Source organism: Cyprinus carpio, chromosome A13 (assembly GCF_018340385.1).
Source record: "Cyprinus carpio isolate SPL01 chromosome A13, ASM1834038v1, whole genome shotgun sequence".
In the NCBI taxonomy this organism is placed as follows: domain Eukaryota; kingdom Metazoa; phylum Chordata; class Actinopteri; order Cypriniformes; family Cyprinidae; genus Cyprinus; species Cyprinus carpio.
Genome location: NC_056584.1, coordinates 16,491,388 through 16,503,644, shown reverse-complemented (window position 1 = coordinate 16,503,644; position 12,257 = coordinate 16,491,388). Strand labels below are relative to the sequence as shown.

The 12,257-nt window shown below is 36.4% G+C and overlaps 1 protein-coding gene across 2 annotated transcripts in view; it reads right to left on the bottom strand.

The window, feature by feature from the left end:
- Positions 1-12,257, bottom strand: part of LOC109111058 (transforming acidic coiled-coil-containing protein 2-like) — a 56,934-nt gene that overhangs the window by 43,576 nt on the left and 1,101 nt on the right. The window contains exons 1-2 of one of the 2 annotated variants that reach the window (XM_042769004.1): positions 3,868-5,018; positions 502-740 (exon numbers count right to left, since the gene is read on the bottom strand). The gene's annotated coding sequence lies outside the window, so the exon portion shown is untranslated. Of the gene's footprint in view, positions 1-501; positions 741-3,867; positions 5,019-12,257 lie in introns of those variants that run through there. The other variant, XM_042769005.1, reaches the window with a different exon arrangement.

Here is a 12,257-nt window from a genome sequence, read left to right as displayed (position 1 = left end):
TTGCTTTGATTGTAAAATCTAGTAAGACGAGGCATAAACGAGGGAGCGGGCATCAGAGTCCAATTCTTTCTTTCAATCTTCATTCTTTACGTCCTCAAATCCCAGGTGAGTTCACAATTTTTCTTGAACTTTCATAGTTCATCTAAAAATGTTAATTCTGTCATCATTTACTCACCCCCATGTTGTTTCAAACCTGTATGATACATTTTTTAAAATCTGCTCCTGAAAGTCATTTAGGATTGGAATGATAATAATAAATGATGATGACAGAACATTTGTTTTTTGGAAATCTTGAAAATTAGTTAATTTTTTTTACCAGTATGCAAAAACATAACCGCAAGGTGGAAAAATTTGCATCAGATGTGAACAACTTTTTAAAAGAATCAGCCATCCTGTTGAAACTTGCCCTAGCTAAGCGTCAGATGACAGGTCTACTCCTCAGCACAGTTCTCTGAGGTAATTGATGTGTTTGTGTATGAGAGAGTACTTGTTGAGACCTACCCAAGTGAGGTTCCCCAGGTGAGACTGAGCTCAGTGCTGAGGTCAAGGTCTATGCTGGGCAGCAGATCATGAGGAAACTCTAGCTCCTCTTTATCTTCCTCTTCCTGTCTTCGCGGCTTTTCTTCCTCGTCAGCAGACACCTGTGCCTCTGCTTTGACTGAATCAGTGTGGACAGATCCGTTCTCTGCGGTGGCAGACTTCTCCTTCAGTGGGCTCACCTTGTCAGTGCGTACTACAGCCTGAGAAACACAACAAAAGTAGTTAGAGCACAGACCAGTGCAATCTGTTTTTAATCTGCGATCATAAATCACCACCTAAAATGATTTAGCACTGTGAACAATTTAATTGTTCAAACCAAGATTATGTACCTTGAAACATACAGGGTTTGACATTTAAAATCAAAGAAAACACACCCTCCATGTCAATATTGTTAAAATGACTAGGCTACACACCCAGATCATTTGTCTTTGAGTTATCAGTACTTTTAGACAAATCTTTCAAAAATAAACATGTTTATATATGGTTGCAAACTAAAAGGGTAATTCTAGATTCAAAGTGAATTTCCACAGAATTCATTTACTTATTGTTTCATGGAAAATGAGCCAAAATGAAGTGATTGTTCTGACTTTACTAGTCTTACCACAATTCTTGCCAGATGAAATAAGATAGCCTATTCAACTGAAGTACATCAACCACAGAGCACTTTAAACGCAGATTAAATACATTCTGAAGCATTTTGTAAAAGGCCAGGCCAAACAGACAAATAAATAAATGTAAATCCATATACATGAATTATTTACTACATGTAACATTTAAATGCATTTAATTTCATTTATGAATGTATTTGTCACACTGCAAGCCTATTTAATTTAACTAGGTGATTAAAATTGAGAAAATGTAAAATAAAAAATAAATTAAATAAAAAAAGACTTTTCACACAGGATTGTACTTGTACTCTGAAATCTTAATTAAAATAAAATAAAAAATGATTGTCAACTATCCAACTATGTTTTAAAGTCCTAAACTGAAGCAAACACAAATTTATAATTTATTTGATAATGTATTATACATATTTGATAATGTCTAAACTCTTAATTTGCATGATACAATCACTCTGATTTAAAATAAGAGAGAATCTAACCCCTCCAAAACATAGACACTCATTTTATTCATATACACACTCATTGATCAACAGTATGATTCACAGACAAGTCTTTGTGCAGCAAAAGAGGATCATGTTGCAGGCTCTCTGGAACACAGAGAGGTCACATTAGAGATGCATTACACAGAAGCCCCACATGCATTAACCATTGTTTTGATCATCTTTGACTCCTGTACACACATCAGATGCACTCGATACATGTGTATTCCCACCTCTGCTGTAGTTTACTTGTTATACACGCTCAGAGCTTTAAGACTTTAAGACTGAATTCATGCATTGATATACAGTACATTCCCAGGCCTGAGCACAATGTGAATCAGGTCAGAGTATCAAATGAATCACCCTGACCTAAACTCAAAGGTTCATATTCCATAAGCTTATTCAGAGTTTTAATTTGTTAACTAAGACTGGAATAAATACAAGGGTTTCAAATATTAGTAACATTTATAGTAACAGATGGCTGGATTTCCACAGAAAACAGCAAAACCCCTGAAGAATAGGGTGCACTTCACAAACCGGTGAACAATCACTGTATTGTAAAGCTGTATCTCTAAATCTTTCTCCCTCAGCCCCTCATATAAAAATGACCCAGTCTACTAGTGTTAAAAAAATCTTTAATATTTTATTTTATATTTTATTTTTATTTTATTATTTAGTTTGACATAAAACAATTTGAATTAAAAGTTTAACTGAAAAATGTACATGAATTTAATATCTTTAAAATGTTAAAATAATAAAAAAAAAGGAACAAAAATTAAAAGTTCCAAAAAGCCTCTTTCAAAGAACAAAGGAAAATTATTTTTGGTTAAGGGGTTACAGGGATCAATATCACAAATTTTCTTACATATCATTACTGACCTAGAAATCGTAAATAAAAATTTATATTTACATTTCAAATATTGAAACATTTTCAACAAAATCATAAAAAAAGACTTTTTTAAACTTCCTAATCATTGAAATTTTGTTCAAGCTGTAAGACCACATTTATTCACACCTACACTTGAGTTTAATAGAATAATAACACACTTATGATCTTGTTTCTCATGGTTGGTTTCAAGTTCCACAACTTCCTGTTTCCTGTCTTTGCTGTGAACCTATATCTAAGCCCGTAAAAAACTTAATTGAGCATGAGCTAAACTTGTCTGTTGGTTTAGAATTTAAATGGATATAAGCTACATGGGGGGCATCCAGATCTGCTGATCCATATATATGGCACACAGGGGCCTTTGGAGAATGAAACAGGTAACCTCAAATCACTGCTGTCTTTTTTAAATAAGGGGCCACTGTCTTCCTTTGTCCTTTGACCTACAGCATGAGTGGTCCTGAAAAGCAGACCCCATATGGTCTCTTTTGCCTTGCCCCTTTAACAGACAACATTGTCCTCCACTACAGTAAATCCCTGCTGTTAACTACCATGCATCCTTGCTGTGCAGGGTTACTGGTTGCCATGGCAGTCGTATAAGCCCAACATAGTAGACTGACCTCTAAATAGTTGTGGGATGCGCACACACAACCCATAAATTATATGAAATGCAGTTCTGAATAACTATAAAACAGACCGAAGTATTATCCCTCTTTAGGACACATACTAGTGTACTCAGCTAACACATAAAACAATTGAATCAGTAGAAAATAAATAAAACTATTACACTGCATGACTTGACAGTAAGTTTTTAATTAATCTTTTTCACTTGTTTTCAAGTAAAAAAAAAAAAAAAAAAAAACACTTTTCTTGCCAGATCAGTAAGACAAAATATACTTGTATACACACATTAGTTTGGGGGCCAATTCTCACTATTAACTAACTATTTACTATGACCTTTGCCACAATAAACTCCTAATTTGCTGCTTATTATTAGTTAGTAAGGTAAATGTTAAGTTGAGGTATTGGGTAGGATTAATCAAGGGCTCTAAAATATGATCATGCAGAATAATTAATGACTATGAGCTTTATCAGTACTAATAAACAGCCACTATGCTATAATATGCATGCTAATAAGATAAGAATTGGTCCCTAAACTAAAGTGTAACTAATACATTCTCTGAAGACAAGCCATAATATATCATGCAGCATGGCAGCATTGTAAAATTTTTAGTTTTGAGAATTTGACAGATTTTAACTGGACAATAAGAAAAAAAAAACTACTTTTTTGCAGGGCAAAACTCACAATTGCAGCAAGCCACTAAATAAATCACAAACTCACCTTTCTCTAAGGAGGCACACACACATTCGCACAAGATTGCTGCAGTTTCACAGTGCAGCACTCCAGCGGCGAACTCCCAGAGAGCGTGTGCAGCGACGTGTGCGTGTTTTGGTTCAGCCGGGCAAGGACACAAACATGCTGCAACACATGCTGCCCGTCCTGCCTATGTTCCAGTCTCCTCCCCAGACTCCTGACTCAGCTCCCTTCACCTCTCCTGCTATAGATCCATGACCTTCACAGGAGAACTCTGCTAGTCCTTGGAAGTGTGAGACAGTCTGTTCCTCCTGAGAAGCAGTACTATGAAACCTCAGACTAGAACACTCACAGAGCAACTTGTGTAGTGATCCCTCCCCCTTCTCTGTGTAACACTTTGAGCATGACTCTTCTGCCCTCTGATCCCTCCCTCTCGAGCTACCTCCTGCCTCTTATATCTGCTGCTGTTCTGTCACTGCTGGGGGCCTGAGGATTACACTCTGTTGCACACACTTCAGGTGAATACTGGGAAATGGGCCAAAGGTCAATCATAAAGTAACCCACAGGGGGGATCATGTTATACACTAACTTTTTTAGTATTCTAATTACTAGGGTCCATGTAATAATACTCCATTTTAAACTTTAAGGTTTTAGAGAATGTTTAAGATTTTTAAAAATAGTTTCTACCCTATAAAATATTTTAGCGCTTGGCATGACTAGAAAAAATGTATATCTAAAAAAATTAAATGCATCTGTCACACTGCAAGACTATTTAATTAAACTACAAAAATGTGCTTAAAATGGCCCTTAGGCCCCTTTTTGAGAACCACCTGTGCATCCAAAGACCTTTGGTCCTTCAAATGAATACTGCTCATTTCTCTACTAATAAAACATCCTGAACCAGCCTAAGCTGGTATATTGATATCCCAGCCTGGCTAGGCTGACCAGTTGGCTGGTTTTATAGGGATTCTGGGCACTTTTCAGTTGCTAGCTACGGGGAACAAGTTGGCCATAAAGCTAAACAGCTATGGTGGGAGACCATCTTAAACATGCTAAAGCTAACTTAACTCAGCTTAGACTGTTTTAAATGGGGTTTTCAACAGGGTAAGCAAACCATTAAACTTACAGTAGTTCTCTGCAAATCCATATTTGTTTATATGCTCTCACTAAATATATTTCTGAACCAAAGTTACTTTAGAAATACCTTGCACACTCCCAGTGCAAATTCACACACACACAAACACACACACACACACACACACACACACACACACACACACACACACATACACATGCTGAAACCCTACAGTACCTCATTTAGCCTGTCAGACTGTGTTTCTTCTGGAGGAAACAGCACCACGTTATCTGGAGCGCCCTCCTGTGGCAAATATGTGTAATGCAAAAGGAGAGATGTATACAATATGTGGTGAAAGGAACAGTCTTTGGAGAAATGCATGGCAGATCTGAGTCATTATATGCCTCAAACAGTCTCCGGTGCTGCTGTTGTTGCCAGTTTACCAAGAGTACTTTAAGTTTGTTCTGGGAACCTACCAAACTGGTTGGAGTCATCCATGAAATAGCACTGAGCCGAACAGGTTGATCCTATTAAGATAAATCCTGAATTTCAACTTCAGTAGCCTTTTCAATGTAGCATTACGTTGCCCAAATTATTCCTTTCAGGGTCCATTGAATATCAAACCACAGTTGAATGCACAAATGCATAAATGTCTTGTAAAATCACATCAGCACCAAAAGGTCTTACAAATGCGAAAGATTTCAATTATGGGGACTGTTGTGGGGAAGCTAGTTAAAACTGACACATAATTTCAAGTTACTGTTTGCATTAAGGTTGCAAACAAGAAGTATGGTTAGTTAAGGAAGAAATATACAGTATGCCTTTATGAATAAAATTATATATTAAAAGACCATTTAGAATGAACCGATTAATTAGAATGAATCAGACATTCCACCATGTGTGAGAGATAACCGTTTAGAATGAACCGAGCGAGTTATTATTATGTAGCCTATGGAGACATAAGAAAAAGACAACAAACCAATACTCATTGGAAAATGTAGCTCATTTCTGGAAAAGCTGCACTCTGAAAGCAGCCAAAACTACTGTCATGCTACTGAAAAAAGTAGATAATATAGCAGCATCTCTTATTTTGGTTACTCCCGTGATGGGAGCAGCATAGTGAGTAAGACAGAAAAAATCCCACACAGAATGAGTTCACTGACCATCTGCACTCTTTCAAAACAAAATTCAGTCAGAATGTTTGACAACACAGTGAAAACAATGAAAACAGCGGCGCATGATTTTTACCACAGCACTCTCGGTTTCTCACTCTATCTGAGCTGTTACCTCAAGCACAAACTGTCACAGGCATTATGTCAGTTGATGTGGGAATGCTAACAGATGTCACCAAAAGTCATAACAGCTCTAAACAGTAAGTCTAGTTTTAAGGCACACACAAGCATGGTAGTCCAAGCGTTTAAGAAGAGACAAACACTGCGGTGCTGAGCCAGGCAGCAGATCCCAATAGAAACCGTCTTACCGGCAAAGTGCTGTTCTGATTGCCCATCTTGTTGAGCAGGGCTGTTGGTGATCCCTTCACATCAGACCAACAGTGGCACAGTCCACCTCTGGCAGACTGAAGGACCGAAGTAAAGAAAGCAGATACTGTCAAGGAATTACGAACACTGTCTCCTCATCAAACATCCAGAGAAACACTGAGCTTTGAGCGATCAGGGAATGAAATATGTGTGTAAGTATGTGTCATGTGTTGAGATTAAGAGTCTCTGATGAAAGCAGAACAAAGTGCAGAGATGCTGTCTAGTAGAACAACTTTCTCACGGAGGTAGAAAAAAAATCTTATTAGAGTAATGGCCTTCAGGCAGTTTCACAGAATTTAACAGTTATGCAATACTTTATGCAATACCTTAAGGCCTGAATAAATCATAGAACCGGTTTAAAAAAAAAAACTTAATATTTAATTTGTACTGAAAACACTTCAAACTCTTTACAGATAAGTTCACATTTCAATTGCAGATATGTAATTCAAATATGAAGATCCAGAACAGTAACAGGATAAATCAGATTGAACCGGCCAAAGCAGACAATCCAGGGATAACCGTGACCACTAAATTTGACTCTGAAAAAAAAGATGACCGACGATAGCTAAAATAAAAAGATGACCATAACAGAGAGTTTAGTATTCTGTGGTTTTTTTTTATTTTTTTTATTTACTGCACCAGTTTACTCCAGTTTATACAAAAATGCAAAGTGTTGGCCTGTCAGTTCAAAAAGTTAATGCTTTATTTTAATAAAGGGTGCATTAAATTGATCAAAAGTGACAGAAAAGACATTAAATGTTACAAAAGATTGTTATTCCAAATGAATGCTGTTCTTTTGAACTTTCTATTCATCAAAGAATCCTGTATCACAGTTCCAAAAATATATAATAAGTAGCACAACTGAAGGATCGTTTCTGAAGAATCATGTGACACTAAAGACTGGAGTAATGGCTGCTGAAAATTCAGCTTTGCTATTACAGGCATAAAATACATTTTAAACTAGAAAAACAGGAAACAGTTATTTTAAATTCACAATGTTAGTGCTGCACTGTATTTTTGACCAAATAAATTCAGTTTTTTGAGCATAAGAGACCGCTTTCAAAAATATTAAATGTATATATAGTCCTATATATAAATGAACCTTGTGAATATATAATAATTTTAATGCACTTTTTTCTTTAAACATTCCAGTCATTAAGAATGTGTGTCGTTTCATGATCATTACCTGTCTGTTGACTTGCAAGTATTTAAATGACATTTTAATAGCATTCTTGATTTAAACTTCATTATTAAAAAAATTCTAAATTCAATTAACATCCATGAATCATTTCAAACTGTCCACTTTTTTACCATGCCACATTAAGAGAGTGATATTTTCAGGCCTATTGCACATTTGGCTTGAGTCGCTCACTGCATGAAGGTTAGTGAGAGTGAGTGAAGGAGTATGTCTTATCTGCCCATAAAGAAAGCTCTTCTAGATGGGTCTAACAGACTACTGGCCAGAACCTCTTTTAAGAACACCACAAGCTCATTATAAACATAAATCAGCTTCCTGGAGCATTTTGCACACGCTGTTGACCTGCGGCCAGCACACTGCAGAAAGCTCCAGGGCTCATCAGTCATGCTGCCGCCCCCTCAAACAACCACAACTACAGTATGCTCTAATGTGGGGAAAGTCAGTACGCTGGATCCCATCTTTCTAACCCTTCAGTGAAACACCATCTACTTACCTAGTGCTGTGAGCATTCATTGAGGGAGTGAGCTGAAATTCAGACAGCAGAAATAATAATCATAGTTGCATACTAATACTAGATGAGGTCACATAGTTGGATTGGAGTTTTGTTTTTTTGTTTTTTTCAATGGGCACAAGAGACATACTGCATGGCACAGTGGCACTGTTTTACAGTATAATTTAGTGGGAGTCTGTTTAGCTGTGTTAGTGGGTTAATCTGGTGCAATAAGATCATTATTTGACAGACTGTGCTAGTAAATGCATGTGACTGAGGGTTTACTGCCAAAATCAACTAGTTACCAGCAGCTGCCCTCTGTCTCCCCCTGCTGTGAGCCAATACTCTAGAAAACATTGGTTGTTAAAATTAGACATAGCCTAAGACTTAGGCGCAATATGTAAGATTTTTTTATTAAAATATCCAAAAACCAGAACTGTGTTATATATTTTGCTGACTTGTGTACTTACATCTTCCCAAATGTTTCAAAGCATGTTTAAACCCAGAGAAATAAGCAATTTTAACTAGTGACACGGGCCGTGTCCATAGTATCATTATATCGCATGTCAATGACATCATACACCGATTTCTGGTTTTGTTGTGTTGAAAACATGGAAACACCAAAGACGCTTTAATTTGTTATGCGTTATATTAGACAGGTGATGACGGCACAGAGTAGCACTATCACAGAATTTTCAAATGTATCTAGTATGACAAAACAGCGCTGCTTTACCCCACATATGCATGACCGGAAGGAGCGGAAATGGTTGACTGTGGCATAATAAAAGCTCTGCTGCTTTCGAGCCATGTGTCACGCTTGTCTCTCATTAGCAATTGTTTCAGCCACCACGTTTCGCTTCGACGGCTTTCCACCTCACTCTGCTTCATACTACGATGTTAATAAATCTTTAATACATTAGCTCATCCATGAACATGATTTCTGCCCAAGTCCTGTCGGATTGCAATGGCTGTGGGGATGAAGACTACAACTCCCATGATTCCACACTCACAGGTCATCAAATACTTTGTTTCTTTGTTTGTTTTGAAAACGCGCCCTCTAGCGGCGAAAACTTACATATTGTGCCTTTAAAACAGTTTAATAACTAAATGGACCGTAGTTTTATCCCTCACAACCTAATTTTTTAGTTAGATTAAATTAAATATGGTGTATAACCAATACATTCATAGAGTGGGACATGTTTGGAAGGAAGTTGATTGAATTATTGGGTATTTATTTAGACTTAAAAAATGTAATATGAAACATTGTATGATTTTTGTGTACCACACAAGCTAAATTGAGCATAATGGAAAAATTGGATTTAAAAGAACATTTATGCAGCTTTTCATCAATTTAATAAACTATGGTTTCTGCCTCAAAGTATAATATAAAAAAGGTTATTATGAGGTATTTTAGTTTAAAATAAGAAATAAAAATGGCACTGTGAGATGAAGTCACACTGACAGAGGTAAGTCACGATTACAAGACAAAGTGGCACTAAAGTCATATTGTCACATTAAATCACAATTTTGAGAAATAAAGTCACAATACAAGATATAAAGTCAACTTTGGAGATATAAACTTGGAGATATAAAAACTTAATGCCATAATTCGGCTTTCATGAGAAAAAGATGAAAGACTAACACACTAACTGGTTCACAAAATTATCTCTGACAAACCATGTGGAGAAAGACTGTAAACATGACCTTTTTAATCAATATAGCATCTCCAAAACAAAAAAAAACATTGTGTCAAACAATGAAACAGATCATGTTGCCAGGCTAAACCAGACTGCAGTGCTTCTGAAGTGTTTGTGTGATCGTGTGACTCTGCTGGGTGATCAGTGCCTGCTCTATATTTTAGCAGGAAGTAGAAAACCTGAATACGAAACTTGTTATAAATAGATTCTGTTCCTATCTGTCACTCATTATTTAAGTCTTCCCATCCAGCCACGAGTCATGTGCACCAGTTTCCCTTCAAAACAAACTGTGCCATGTAATAAATAGGCTTATACAATGACTTTCATGCAAATAATGTCTAAAGAGTCAAGTTTAGATGATCCCAACTTCTCATGGAGCCACCAGATACAGCCAGGCTTTCAGAAACAGCTTGGCATGTAATTCCAGCCCTTCTTATGTTTGTGTTTTGTTTGTCATCCAACATAATATGAGCTAAAACAAATCTAGATTTATAGATCTAAATACTACCCATCTGGAGACTCATATCTCCCACTAATAATTAAACATCAGTACCTTACTTTAGCACGGCTAAGTCACTTGCAAACACATGAATACTGCCTGCTTACATAGGAACACTCCTCAAGTGGAACAGGAACGTGTCTTCTCTATTCCTGAACTACCAGTTTATCATTGAGAGAGAGAAAAAAAAACAGCACAGAATTTGTTGTGCTACAATGTTGCATAACAACCTTAAAACAAATAAAATAGAATTAATTTGTATCGGCATTTATGTTTTTTTCCCGCAACGCCATGTACTAAAGGTTGATACTAAATGTTTTAGTATCACTTACTAAACCCTTAGTAAGTGATACTAAAGGTTTACTAATACTACATTAGCAATGTAAACCATGACATTGCAGTGAATCACCTCATTTGAACTTGAAAAGCAATAACAACAAAGTGAAGTCAAACTCACTCACCCAGCTCACAGAGGCAGAGGCAGTACATTTATCCAAGCTCACAAGGCCACATTTAATGTAGAGCTTTAGGTTTTGTTCATTGCAGCTACACCACAGTAAACAAGCCTGTCCCCTTTTGAGACGACTGGCACATTGGGTAGGTAAATCTGCACAGAATTCGAGCAGGCAAGAGGGCAAATGCAAGAGGTGGTAGGCAGTGTGAGACCGTGAGGGGAGATGACAGAGTCAGCTGAACGGTGCATGGCTCTTGGTAACTCTTGTAAACAAACACAATGCCATAAACTAAGCAGAAAGGATTTTAACCTTCCCATAACCCCCTTAGCCTGTCACCAGGGCCCTAAAACAATTACATTAAAAATAGTTTAGCATTAAAAAACTGGAAGACTTCAGTCATATCAATGGCCTTATAAAAGACGTTTATTTTTTTACATAGAGCAGGTCACCTCAGATATACTGTAATGACATGACTACCAATACTACTTGTTTACTTGTCAGTAAATTTACTATTGGACACTTTTGGTCACAGAATAGATTAATCATTGTTAATCATGAGTGAATATATCATTTCTACAATGGTAATGATAGCTAAAAACTTTTTGGAGGGGGAAATATAATGCTCTTTTCACACTGAAAGCGATTTTACTGGTCACCAAGCTGCTGTACTGTTGGTCACTAGTAGGTATTCACATTGCTGGATGACCAAATAAAAATGTTGATCAATAGAGTACCCATTCAGTCCTTACAGAATTACTTTGAGTAATAAGATGCAACATAAAATAATACTGAGTGGAATACTGAGTTTCGTACCCAATTTACTAATTTTAGTGTAACCAAAAGCAGTCAGGTTGATCCGGTTATATTAAATAGTATTTCTAACTTTAATACAACTATTTAGTGAAGCACACTTTTACAATATAACTTGGTGAAAAAAGGTTAATGGGGCACAAGAATATAACTTTCCGAACCAGTGTTTTCAGCTCTGTCAAGCATCCTGCAAGACCTTCCATTCAATGGCTACTGTTCTTGCTAAACTAGATAGACTATGATCTTCTCTTCCAGTTCCAACTTGGGGTCAACCACACAACTGTTTCCTATTGGAAAACCTTATAGCACACTATAATACATATTTGCATTATTTATGTATTATCCAATTGTCTGCTACCTGTTCACCTCACCTGTTTACTCTCTTACACATACACACACCCCATACCATTTCACTTATTCACTAAATAATTATTCTTACCTTTTGCTACATAATAATACAGAAACCTGACCTTTTAAATGGATCAAGAAAACAAAGTATTTATTGGTCATTGAAATAAATACTTTTTAATTTATATAACTATTGCAATAAAGTGCCTTACCAAATATTCCCATTCTTAATGCCTATTAAAACAAGTATAAAATGACTATTGCAAAATCACTTCAACTGCATAGACAAGGAATGCTGAATAACAAG